This window comes from Trematomus bernacchii, unplaced genomic scaffold (assembly GCF_902827165.1).
Source record: "Trematomus bernacchii unplaced genomic scaffold, fTreBer1.1, whole genome shotgun sequence".
Lineage (NCBI taxonomy): Eukaryota > Metazoa > Chordata > Actinopteri > Perciformes > Nototheniidae > Trematomus > Trematomus bernacchii.
This window is the reverse complement of record NW_022987524.1, coordinates 239,332-252,792: the sequence shown is the minus strand read 5'-3', so window position 1 is coordinate 252,792 and position 13,461 is coordinate 239,332.

The window sequence follows — 13,461 nt, the reverse complement described above, 5'->3', positions numbered from 1 at the left end:
TAAGTACCCTGGCCAGTGTAGCGAACGAACCATTCACCAATCCTTGAGACACGTCTATGTTTCTGGTAAGCATGACACGAGCACCCTCAGCAACGGTGGTTGAATCTGGTAACTCACTTCTGCCTCCTTTAAATGGCTTGGTCTGTCTTGCCATTGTTCCAGTTCGTCGGTCCTTTCTGAAGTCATCTGCATCAATCTTGGTGATGTGGGAATAGAGACGAGCTAATGTTGCTGAGTTGTGGGAATCAACTTGTTTATTAGTTGCAAAAATGTGCAGGACATCAGATGGACAAAGTGCAGGTTCAGTGACAGTCTGTGACAGCAAAGCTCTGTCTGCTGCAGGCAACTGGTCAGATTTCACTTTCACACGGATCCGGTTCAACATATCTGCAAAGGCAACATCATCCTTCTGACGCATAATCTCAGTGAGATTGATCATCTGAAAGTGTTCCTGCCAAAGGTCAATCTCACATGGGTCATGGACACAGAGGGCCTTGCCCTGTTGCACTGGTATTAGCTGATAAAAAAAAGTCTCCAACAGCTAATACTGACATTCCTCCAAAGGGTCTCTGACTGCCTTTGATCTGTTTCAGTTTCGCATCCACATAGGCGAAAAGGGGCTTTGACACCATGGAAACTTCATCAATGATGATAATTTCAGCATTTAGAAGTTCAGATCTGACTTCATCCAGTTTGTTACCAAGACCTTGAAATGGAGGCTTTAGGCTTCTCGGCAGCTTCAGGAGAGAGTGCAGTGTTGTGCCTGATATATTAAAGGCTGCAGTTCCGGTGAAAGCAGTCAACAGGACAGTTGGATTCGATATGTCAGCCTCCTCGGCACGTCTCTGCAGTTTGCACAGTATCTTAGATGCCTCTGAGTAGATGCATTTAATGAGATGTGACTTGCCTGTTCCAGCACCTCCATTAATGTAAAAGAAGAACTGCTCTGGATTTAGGCCACAGACTTTATTCAGGCACCAGTTTCTCACTGCATAGAACACACATGCTTGCTTCTGATTCAGATTCTGGTACATGTGGCGTAACACTGCAGGGTCAAATGCCGGGGCTTCTCTGATGGCTCTGACTTCTGTTACAGCATTAGCCTGATTACTGTATTCTGGGACATTCTCTTGTTCATTTTCATTGAGCGGCTGTCTTGCCTCCAGTTCTTCAACACATTCCAACCTGTCTACTTCTGCTTCAGGAGTCAGATTACACCACTCATCAATCAAACCTTTGTTCTGTTCAAACTCCTCGACTGCATTCTCAATCTCTTCACTGTTTTTCTCATATTTGTCTCTGTTTCGTTTCACAATGCGTCTGACATACTCGGGCTGCTCAGAACCTGGTAGTTGGACCCAACAACTGTTGTAGAAGGACTCATAGGTGGGGAAATGTGGTCTTTTCAGTTCCTGGTCTGACCGGTAAGGGACATACAGTTTCAGTAATGTTCCATAGAACTTCTCTGGGTACTTTTCCTGTGAGCAGCGGTAAAATCTGATGATGGCAGGCTTATCGTTTTTTCGCCTTTGCACAAATCCCATCTCATTGAGGAGGGGCATAACATCTTTACCTTTTGTGTGCTGACCGTAGACAATTCTGCATGTTGCGGCAAAATCAGCCAAACACATCTCCTCATACTCTGGGGTTTCAGGTCTGGCTTTGTATCTGTCAGTCAAAGACGTCATCCACACATTTGGACATTCTGATGTTTTGTTCTCCAGGCGTGACATGGGCAGACTCATTTTCACTGGGTTGTCATCTGTCGGTATGAATATTACACCGCGTGAGCACTTCTTCATATGAATGCCACATGCACGTGTCACACACTCCTGAGCACTGACCTCTCTCTTTTGAGTATTCCTGCATGATTTCCCTCATCTCATCACATTCGTTGACATTGTCTCTGCTGGAGTTCTCAATGACTGTTTTGAGGTACTCAGAAAGTCCTGATTCCTTTTTGGTGATGTAGCTAGTGATATAAATGATGCATGAATATGCATTGAGGATATAAATGACATCAATATTTGCATCCCAGGCTTCAAGGAGATGTGGATTATATCCATTTACCCAGCAGTCTTTTGGGTCACGTTTCAGTATTATGGCACTGGATTTGTTTATTGTGTTGAGGCATTGCTGGTACTCACTGAGGGTTAAATTGCATTTAGCCAAGAGCTGCAGCAAACTGAGAGAAGCAGTTTCAGGTTCCTTCAACAACAAGTTCAGTGGTTTGAGCTTTTCCTTTGCTAGAGCCACTTGCTGTGGATCAACATTTTCTCCAGGTCTCGTTATCATTGTGGTTGGGACAGGTGGTTTAGGGAATCCAAATCTGCATCCAGAGCTGAGGCTTTTGAAACATGTCTTTGAGTGTTTTTTGCTATGCATTTGCACTTCTGTAACTTTCTTGTACAGTTCAGGTTGTGTATGTGGATCAGGCCGCTTAGCTGAGATGTACTTGGACACAAAATTCACAACAGTTTCATCATCATCGTCATCAAACACAGGTGCACCTTCTACCCATAGGAGACAGTGTATGTGTGGGCTTCCTCTGTGCTGAAACTCAACTCTGGAAAAGTAGTCAACAACTTTTCCAAGGGGTTGTGCAGGAGATAAGATCAAATCTCTGAATAACGCCTCAACACGCTTATCAAACATGCGCATTGTTGTCACAGGATTGCTTCGCAATATGTCACACTTTGCTGACCAGTCAAGTCCTTCAAAATCGACATCTTCACCTTTCTGCCTTTTTATTGCTTCAATCACTTCAGGCCAACGCATTTCAGCTGCAGAAAATGTACAGAAGAATGTAGGAGTTCCCAACTGTCTGATCATGGCAAAAAGATCTTTTGTGGTTTTCTCCCAATAGGCTGGTGTTCCTCTCAGTGGCTGCATGAATCTCACTGCATCTTTATTTCGTATCAGTTTCTCAACCTCTCGTTTATCTTGCAACATACCAGAAGTGATTGGTCGTCCATCTCTCGTAAAAAAGGCTTGCCTTTCCTTAACTGTACTGTCATGCTGGAAGTAGCCAGGTGTATTTCTGTGACAAACTGTGCAAAGAATAAGTAATTTGTGTCTCTTGCAAAACGATCATCAACACAGAACAGGCGTGCTTTGAAATAACTGCTGGGTGTTAGTTTAATACATCTCATTTCATCCAGTGTGTTCTGACCTGTAGGAAACTGTACAGGGAAAGCCATGGCCTCTAGTTTAGGTGTTTTGAAAAAACTAACTGGACTGTTTCTTTCTGCTGGGGCAACAGAATAGATTCCTTCATTAAAACACAATATCTCCTCTGAAACATCACATGGTTGAAGGCATGACTCTAAAGCAAATCCACCATTAGGCATGTCACCTTCCTGTTCTTCATCATCTCTCTGCTCGTCTGCTTTCTCACTATCACAGGGCAACATGTCAATATCCTGCTCATTTTCTGCCCCACAAAGTGCACTTTGCTCACACCTGTCAATTTCCATTAAATCAGCTTCATCATAATCAACCTCATTCATTGATGCATGCTCATCATCATCATCCTCATCATCCTCATCAGGAAGTGTTGGGTCACATAATGCAGAGTCATCTCTGATGGTTATGTCCTTGTACTGTGGGTGAATGTGTTTGAGTTTATGCAGTGCCTGCACTAGTTTAGACCAGGTCACAGTCTGGAACAGTTGATGGCCTTTGTAACATAACCTTCTCTTAAGCTTTACTCTCATGACTTGAGACTGGCTTCTCAGTCTTGGTAACACTTCAACTGTTTCCTGTACCTCAGATGGGACACACACCACATTACCACGTATTAGTCTCTGTCGTCCTTTGGGAAGAGGAATGATTTTGGCAAACGTTATGCACTTGGCTATAAGATGCCTCTCTAATATGTTGAGATCCGACAGTTCAGGTGGAATATCAGCAAGCTCCAAATGATTGGCTTCAGCGAGGGATGGCATTACTCCTTTTTTAAGATGATCATGGCAGGTGGAACAAATCCACTCTCTCCTTCTCTCATCAGGCACCTTGCATTGTTGTTCATTTCTGCAGACATCATTACAAACATGAACATACTTTCCTGTCAGGCATGCTGCAACCACAACTGGATTTGTGAGGTAATTTGACCTATTACAGGGTTTCACTTGGTTTGGAAAAGATGCTTTATGACAGACAGTGCACACATAAGTGGGACCAGCCTTTTTATGTAATCTGAAAACAGATATGGCCTCCTCAATCAAACTGTTGTCACTTTCTTGAGTTTGTTTATTTATCATTCTGTATTTCTTTGTTATTTTCAAGGCACATCGCATCTTATGCATAATCTTATATGCAAGATTGTTTTTATATCGGTCTTTCATTAGTTTTTTCATTAGTTGTCTGTGTCTTACCCTGAATGGTTCGTCATGTTCATAACGCTGACTCATATGAGATATCTTCCTCTGCCTATAATCATCATTGTCTCTGTAGAAATTAGTAGAGTTATCTTTCTTTTTTTGCCTTAAATCATCATTGTCTCTGTAGCAGTCGGTAGAGCGCTGTTTTTTTTTCTGTCTCAAATCATTGTCTTTGTAACAGCAGGTTAAATACTGCTTTTGTTTCTCTCTAAAATCAGGATTGTTTTTGTAACGGGAGGTGAAATACTGCTTTTGTTTCTTTTTAAAATCAGGATTGTTTTTGTAACGGGAGGTTAAATACTGCTTTTGTTTATTTTTAAAATCAGGATTGTTTTTGTAACGGGAGGTTAAATACTGCTTTTGTTTCTCTTTAAAATCAGGATTGTCTCTATAACTGGTGATAATGTATTGTTTTCTTTTCCGCTGAAAGTCAAAATTATCTTTGTACCGCTTGGCAAAGTAATGGCATTTTTTCTGTTTTTTTGTAGCATTGCTTTCAGTATTATTATTGTTAGGGACCATGAGTCTTCTCTTGATTTTTTTCCTTTGCTGTTTACTAAGCTTTGAAAATGTACAAGAGATGTCCTGCAATACAGTATCAGACAGATTACTGGCAACATAATTTAATGGAGAAGAGATGTATGATACACTGTGAGATGCATCATGGGATGGAAGGAAACTGAATTCACTTAAAGGTTCTGGTTCAGTTTGAGCATTAGGGATTAGGTTAGGTAATAGCTCCTGTTGTCTCACAGATGATGTGAAAGTGATTTCGGTAGACACTTCTTTAAATATGTTGTCAGAAGGATCACTGAGACCATGGTTTTTCACTTGATCAGTCAACTTTGATTCAATCTGTGGAGCATCATGTGATGGAGATGTGATATGGACCTCTTGTTTCACAGCAGGGGTTTGAGTTGACTTGTCTGGTAGAATGTGCTCAGAACTATCAGTGGGTGTGTTTCTCCTTAGAGTAGGTGAGCTTGAGTCATCAGCAGCTTCATCCAGCAGAGCAGGTGCATCAACAGTGACAGCTGTAGGTCTGCAGTCTGTGTCCAGGACAGCATCATTCAGGGAGACTGGGTTTCTGTCGTAAAACTCCACAGGCTTTAACTCATAGGTACAGTTTAACTGTGTGCCCACCATTCTGTGAAACTTCATGAGCCTGTCAATCATGTCACTGAGACGTGTAAATGTCAGCATGACAGCAGTACCAGGAGTGAGTGAATCTGGGGAAAGGGGCAAACCTTTACTAGTCCTGGAGTGTGGGTCAAAGAAACCATACCGGCCTGTTCTGGTTCTAAATACTGCAATACACAACTGTGTCATCAGCAACAAAGCAAACTGCACCTCAGTTAACAAGCAGCTCAGTCCTGACTCAAGATCCAGAAAGCTATCTACAGTTGGATGTAAAGGTTCTCCTAACGTGCCATACCTGGAAAGTTGTGTCATGTCCACATAATGGGTAAACCTGCGTGCAGTAACTTCATGTGGGAGCTCATCAGTGGTCAAATGGATGTGATTAACAGTTTTTCTCACCTCATTATACATCATGTTACCTTTATCCAAAACAAGTTCAATGTCAGCTCTGGTGATGTTTTCATTCTCATGGAAGAATGCAAGAAATGTTAGTGAGTTACAGGTGCACTGCTTATTTCTGGATTTTCCATATTCAGGGGAAGCCTGGCTCCACGATGCAGGGACATGTTGCTCAGAAAGTTGATCTCCCAGGTTTACACTGTCTCCATGAGAAGGGCCTGCCTCACAAGCAGCTTTACTGACACGTCCACTCTTCAAAATATCTGCATAGGTTGGCTTTGGTACACATGGCTTATCACCTTGACCTCTCTGGTTTACCGGTTTAGCATGAGAAGGGCCTGCCTCACAAAGATCATCACTTCGACGTCTCTTCTTTAGCATGTCAGCATAAGATGGCGTACACATGGCTTATCACCTTGACCTCTCTGGTTTACCGGTTTAGCATGAGAAGGGCCTGCCTCACAAAGATCATCACTTCGACGTCTCTTCTTTAGCATGTCAGCGTAAGATGGCTGTGGTACACATGGCTTATCACCTTGACCTCTCTGGTTTACCTGGATAGCATGAGAAGGGCCTGCCTCACAAAGATCATCACTGTCACGTCTCCTCTTTACCATGTCAGCATAAGAAGTCTGTGGTTCACAGGATGCATGGTGTTGACCTCCCTGATGTACACTTATAGCATGAGACACTGGACACACCTTCACTTCTCCACTGCTCAGAGGACCAGAACATTCTGCTGCTTCACTTGTTGCAACATCTGTAGATCTTTTCCAGCGCAGGCTTTGAACTTGGGACTTTTTGTTCTTCCTCGGCATTGTTGTTGTTCTCCAATACCACAAATGTTATTGTTTAATTCCTTAAAGCACCTTAATATTTGCAGGTTTAAAAATATATTTAAATATAAGAATCAAACAATTCAGTTGGTTGTTTTATTGCAGTATATGACAAGTTAGACAACAAAGCTCTTTATTTTCTGATCAAAACAGTGTATACCTGGGGTGTGTTTACGTTTATCAGAGAAAATAAATACAATATCGTATTATGTTAACTAGTTAAGTAAATAAATACAGCAAAAATCAAATATGACTTAAAACAGCCTTTAGGAATTAGATACGTTTACGGTAACAAAATTCAGTAACAACAGTTCTTATAAAATAAATATGGATTGAAATTCTAAACGTATAACCTTTGTATATTGTTTCAAAAGAACAGGGATATATTTGTAACTATCCACTTAGTACAACAATTTATGTGTTGTGACAATGATACAATTAAATGTTGAGTTCAAGCACTTTTCATTTGACAGAGACAGAGAGAGAGAGCGTAATAGCAGAGAGACTCTTAGATTTGCTTTTTCAAAAGATAGATCAAGTACTGGTAACTTGAGATAGAGACAGAGAGAGAGAGCGTAAGAGCAGAGAGACTCTTAGAGTTGCTTTTCAACAGATAGATCAAGTACTGGTAACTTGAAAGCCAAAATGCCAAGAGTTGTTTCAAAAATCAGTGCCAAGAGTTTTTTCATAAAATCAGTTTGCGGTTCTTATAGATAGAGTGGGATAGATCAAGCACTTTTCACTTGTAGAGTGGGATAGCAAGAGAGGAATACCAAAAATAGATAGAGCGTACCACCAAGTACTTGTAACCTGGTGGCAGAGATCAAGTACTTGAGGGACACAACAGATAGAATATGCCAAAAATTAGACAGAGCAAGGTAGATTGGATAGGATAGACAGAGTGGCCATATAATCAGATTGAGTGGAAACAAGTGATAGGAAAGAGAGAATGCGGTTTTGATAGAGAAAGAATCCAGAGAGTTCCTCAACAGCAGGGCACCTGTAACACAGAAAGTTTTGATTTAAGAAAACAGATTCAACCCCAAGCTCAAAGGTCATTGAAGGCATCTGATCACATGAACCTAATCTAAAAACATTATGACATTATGCACTGACCACATTTATATGTGGAAAAAGAAATGCCAGGAAATGTAACAGTTTAGAAGGCTCTATTTAACTACAATGACACTTTACTGTGTTTTAGAAACCGCTGCATTTAATACATTTCCATTCATAAATCTCAACTTACTGTCAGGTCACCACAACGTTCTCAACTATGTCAGTCAGCAGTTGGAGACAGGAAGGAGGAGCCAGCAGATTGAGGGAGAGAGAAAGAAACATTTAGAGGGAGTTCAGAAAAACAACAACCTCACAGCGCATTGCAATCCTATCTAATGTTAAAAGCTGCTCATGTACTTTCATGTTGCTTTCCACTGTTTATTACTAAATCACATGCATGTTAAAACACAGGACAGTTATTAAAGGCAAATACAAATATATTTTATTGTATTTATTGGTTATCTTTTTGAATAAAGAAAGTACAAATATAATGAAGGTTTAATACATTTTTGTATCACAAGATAATTAAATCTCGATACAAAAATGTGTAGGACATATATTGTTGGTTATTACATTGATTGTGAATTACTGCAATGGAAATAGTTTGATGTCTGAACACAGCGAGGTGGCTATTTGTATTAGCAGAAGCAATATAATTTATTAAATCAATATTTTGAGTCTAATTATTAATTAAAAAAATAGGGGTAATGTATAGTCAACCTGAATAATGACCACCTCACAGTGTACATTACATTTAATTTAGCTGACGCTTTTATCCAAAGCGACTTACAATGACCAAATACAGGGACATTCTCCCTGGAACTGAGGGCTAATGGTGCGTTCACACCGGACGCGATGTTTGGGGGCGGCGCGATTACATGTAAAGTCAATGCAGAGACGCGGACAGACGTGAATTCGCTCTGACGGCGAGCATGAAGCGGTGGACGCGGCGCAAATCACGCGATTGAACGGTGCCGCGTCAAACGCAAGAGTTCAATTTTTTCCACTTGAGCGTCAAATTCACGTGACGCGTTCTCGCGGAAGCCAATCAGCAGTGAGGATCTCAGCCGCCGTCACTGACGTTCAACCAGAAAACATCAGCCGTTAGCTGTTAGCAGTTAGCACACAGAGCTCACAGCTCCTCATATCTGTTCAGAAACTGGACAAAAGTTAAACAAGTACAAACAACAGACTGCCTGTGTCATGGCGAATACAGTCGCTGCTTTATTTATGTCTGTAGGCCGTTGTTATGAGTGTGGAATGAGCATATACAACGTTAACTTAGCCTGGTCGACACGATCTTCATTCAGAAAACAAGCATTTTAAAAGGTTTTTCTCCTGCCGTCTTGTCTGCAAACTTGTCAAAGCATTAATTCATGGTTGTTACTAACCGGTATCAGTATGTTGTTACTTCGGCATCATTTATAAACATGTATTACAATTAAATCACGGTAAAATATGTTCATTTTGTTGTAGTTGTAGCTCCCGAGCCAGCGCGTCTTGTTTGAATGATGCGAGTAAACACAGCTGGCAGCCGCGGTGAAACTCGAGCGTTTAGAGCGATGCGATAGGAGCGATTAGAGCGAAGTGAATATTCGCATCGCGTCCGGTGTGAACGCAGCATAAGTGCCTTACTCAAGGGCACACTATTGGTGGTGTTCCAGGCGGGATTTGAACTCACTACCTTCCGATCTTCAGCCCACCTCACTATCCATTAGACCAACACTACCCCCTTAATGCCGCGTTTCCACTACAGCGCGCAGCCCGGTTTAAGAGGGCTGTGACGTCAGCGGCCCGTTTGTGGTTGCGTTTCCACTTGGCCTAGTACCGGCCGGCTGGTCCTAATTCTCAGTTTTTCTGGCCTCATAAAATCGTGGGGCCAGGGCCAGAGGCAACCGGGCTGTGTTTGTGACGTCAACGCTCTCGGCTGCTGATTGGTCGGAGAGAATCGTCACAATCTGCGCGCGAGATAATCCATTTTTACAAACAGCATTTTTGTTAACGGAGGAGCTACAACAATGGCAAAGAAAAGCACACCATGGTCGGTCGAGGAAGTGACGACGTCCATTATATTGCAGATGATAAGGTCCAGCGGGTGCTCGACGGGACAACTCGCAATATCAAAGTCTTTCAGGAGGTCTCTACACAGACACTGGACTCTCCAACGGCGTTACTGGAGTCTGCATGGTACGTTTTTGCTAACGCTGTGTTATTTGCTTGAAAGCTTTGTGTCCCTGCTTTGTGTCCCTGCTTTGTGTCCCTATCTGTTTTAAAGCTCACTTCTAACAAATAAGTCTATTTTATCCTTACATTTATGTTCGACAACCCCGATGGAGCCCCGAAGGCTAGCTAGGCAGATAGCATTAGCGAGAGCTATTGTTTGCTAACACCATATGTGCCATTGTTTACGTTCAGTTTGTCTTTTCTATAGTTGTTGTTGCTATTTATAGTATTGTGCTGCAGTAGTTTGTGGAATTTACAAGTCATGTTTCTGTTCTAGATGATTACATTGGGACTAGCGAGGAGGAACAGCGAGGAGGACACAACGTCCTCTGCATCAACAGCACAAACCGAGGAGGAGAGGATCTGGCCCTGCAGGAACGGCAACTGGCCCAGCAGAATCAATGCCATGTCTTATCTTATTGCTTGTTAATAAATAATTGCACCCACCAGCGATCGCACAGAAAGATGGCATCATCTAGGCGTCCCTCTGCAGTCAGAAATATCATAAACACCATCGTCCACAAAGCACTGTACAGGGGTTTATGGATTTAAGAGAATACTTATCACAGTGAAACCTTTATCATCTGTTGCAATTAAAGCAAATAAGAGAATAAATACTTGGTTAAATAATACATTTTAACTCTTTAGCAGGACAACTCTGCATACTGTTTGAAATTGAGTTTGCTAGCTTGAGGTCCTCCTCTAAAACATAACATTACATAATGGTATTAAGAATACATGATAAATACATGTAGAAAAATTACTCAATTGTAATACCCTCGTTGTGCTAGACTCAAACACATTGCTTATATATTTCAAAGAGAAGAGAACAAAAGAAAACACCTATACAAAGAGAGCGGTGCACAGCGCTTAATATTTACTTGCACTATATTTCTGTTGATCTGGGTTATTGTGTTGCACTGTTGGAGGAGCCTGTGACCTAAGATGTTCATTGTCATAACTACACTAGCTATGTTCGTATGACAAAATAAAAAACCTTGAACCTTGAGGCTGTGTCTTTCAGACAAACCATCATAATCATATTATTTTATGCTGTGGATACTTTAGCCTCCATCCATGTTAACAATTTTTTACACTTGCATTTATGAATATAGTTCTGTTGTGTTTTACACTTTTGTATTTATGTTTATAGTTTGCTTTGATATTTGCTTAATTTATTAGATTATTATTATGGGGGCAGTACTTGTGCTTGAAATTCAAATATTTACTAAATAGTCAATTCTGATAACATTTTTTTGGTTTAAATAATTTGACAAACACATGTATGTGAAAAAGAAAAGATGTATTTATGTTCAATACAATACAATGAATATTTAGGTATTACACGTAGGTTTTCCTCAGGCATCCTGAAGTTCTCCACCCACTGAGTGTGTGAAAGATGGAACAATCACATTCCACCACTCGGTAGCTCGGTCGGTAACTTCTGAAATACACAAACAAAAGCATACATATTTTAATACGTAAAAGTGGTAGCTACAATTAATTAAATACTTGAAATACTTTGGTCGTATAGGGAGAGTGAGCCTAAACACATTGCTAGTTAGCGAACGTTAGCTTACCAAGTAGCATTGTAGTTAGTAGTGATTCGAGTCGTCCTGTAGTCTCTGCGGCGTAGGAGGACTGCCCGAACTCTCGCGTCAGCTTCTTCTATACCTCGTCTTGCTATACGTCGCCTCTTTCGAAACAACTCTTGTCTATTTCTTGTGATAATAAACCACACAGCAAAAAACAAGCAAACGATCGCTTTCACATCTCCATTGTTGTGTCGCATTGAAGATGACGTCACGGCAGTTTTAAGCAGCGTCGCTCCGCCTACACTGTTACTATAGATACTGACCCGGTTCCTAAACTGTAATGGAAACGCGCCACAAAGTGAGCTGGTCCTAACGAGGCCGGGCGCGGCCAAAGGAGGCCGAGCGGGGCCGAGCGAGGCTGTGTAGTGGAAACGCGGCATTAGTGTATTATTCCATACGAATGCAATTTATGGATGTCATTACTGTTGACACAACTTTTTTTAGGATGGGAATCGATTGTTAACTGTAAACCAATCAAATATAAATTGATTGATTGCAAAAATACAATGCATTTGCTTACTTACACTACAGTCTGCAAGGAGTCACCAACAGTAATGGTCTGCAGTTAGAAAAGGGAAAGAGAAGGGGAGGAAGAGGCTTAGATTAGGTGGTCTATTGTCAATTATATTGTTATACTTTTCTTGTCCACAACAAAGATATTATAAAAGTGTCTAATAACATGTAATCTAATGTAAAGCGTATTTGAGCCCCTAGAGAAGCACTATAAAAATACCATGTATTATTATTATTATTATTATTATTATTATTAAACACAATATCAATGATAATAGATTAATGTTAATTGAGCAGGATCTGAAGATAGATAAAACGTGGCTGCTTATCAAAAGCACATAGAATAGTAAATATATAGTTCAGGTTCATGGGTTTCAAAACGGTTCATTCATAATTATTCTCCAAAGGACTTAACTGTGGCCCAACTAATGTTTTCCCGTTAAATCCATGCAAACAGTTGCAATTATATAAATGTATCAAAGTGCAATGTATTAGTTCTGGAATATGACTTAACTGAGAAACTATAGTATGTATACATTCTGTTACATAAAATGACTTTAATTTCAAATTCAGTGACAGCAACCTCAAATACATTTCTTAAAGCATTTAAATATAATATGGTTTATATTTAGATATTAGAATCACATATTACAGTTGGTCGTTTTATTGCAGAATGTTGCATTTATTATTTATTTGTGTACTTACACTTCAGATCTGCAACGTCGCCAACAGTAATAGTCTGAAGTTAGAGACAGGGAGAATATGGGGGAGGGGGAAGGGAATGACAGATTATAAATTTCACCTCAATAAAACAATCTTACACACCATTTGAATTATAAGTACTTTTCAGGAGCACAGTATGTTTCCTTATTTACTATCAAAGTGTTATTAAAAATGTTGAATTTCCCAGGGACTTCACTTATTCTTAAATAAATGTTAATAAATCATACAAACAGTCACAAAATAAATAAATCATGTGTTAATCTAGGTCTAAGATTTAAAGCAGAATATACACCGTTAACCAAACCTACTTCCCCAGGGATTGATAATTATTCATTATGTCAATTTCCTCATTGTCTAAAATAAATTATCGTCTGTGCGTATGTGCAATTAGAACTACAAAATATAACATTAGTTACACGGAAGGGACATTGCTGTTATCTCAGGTCTCCGTGGGCGCTTGTGTCATATATACAATTACTCATTTTAATTTATAGATGAATACACAAGTATTTATATTAGGAACGTGACTGACTCCCACCCCACCTACCGGTGACTTAGCAACAGCTGTAAATGCTTTAAAAACTAAGTTTA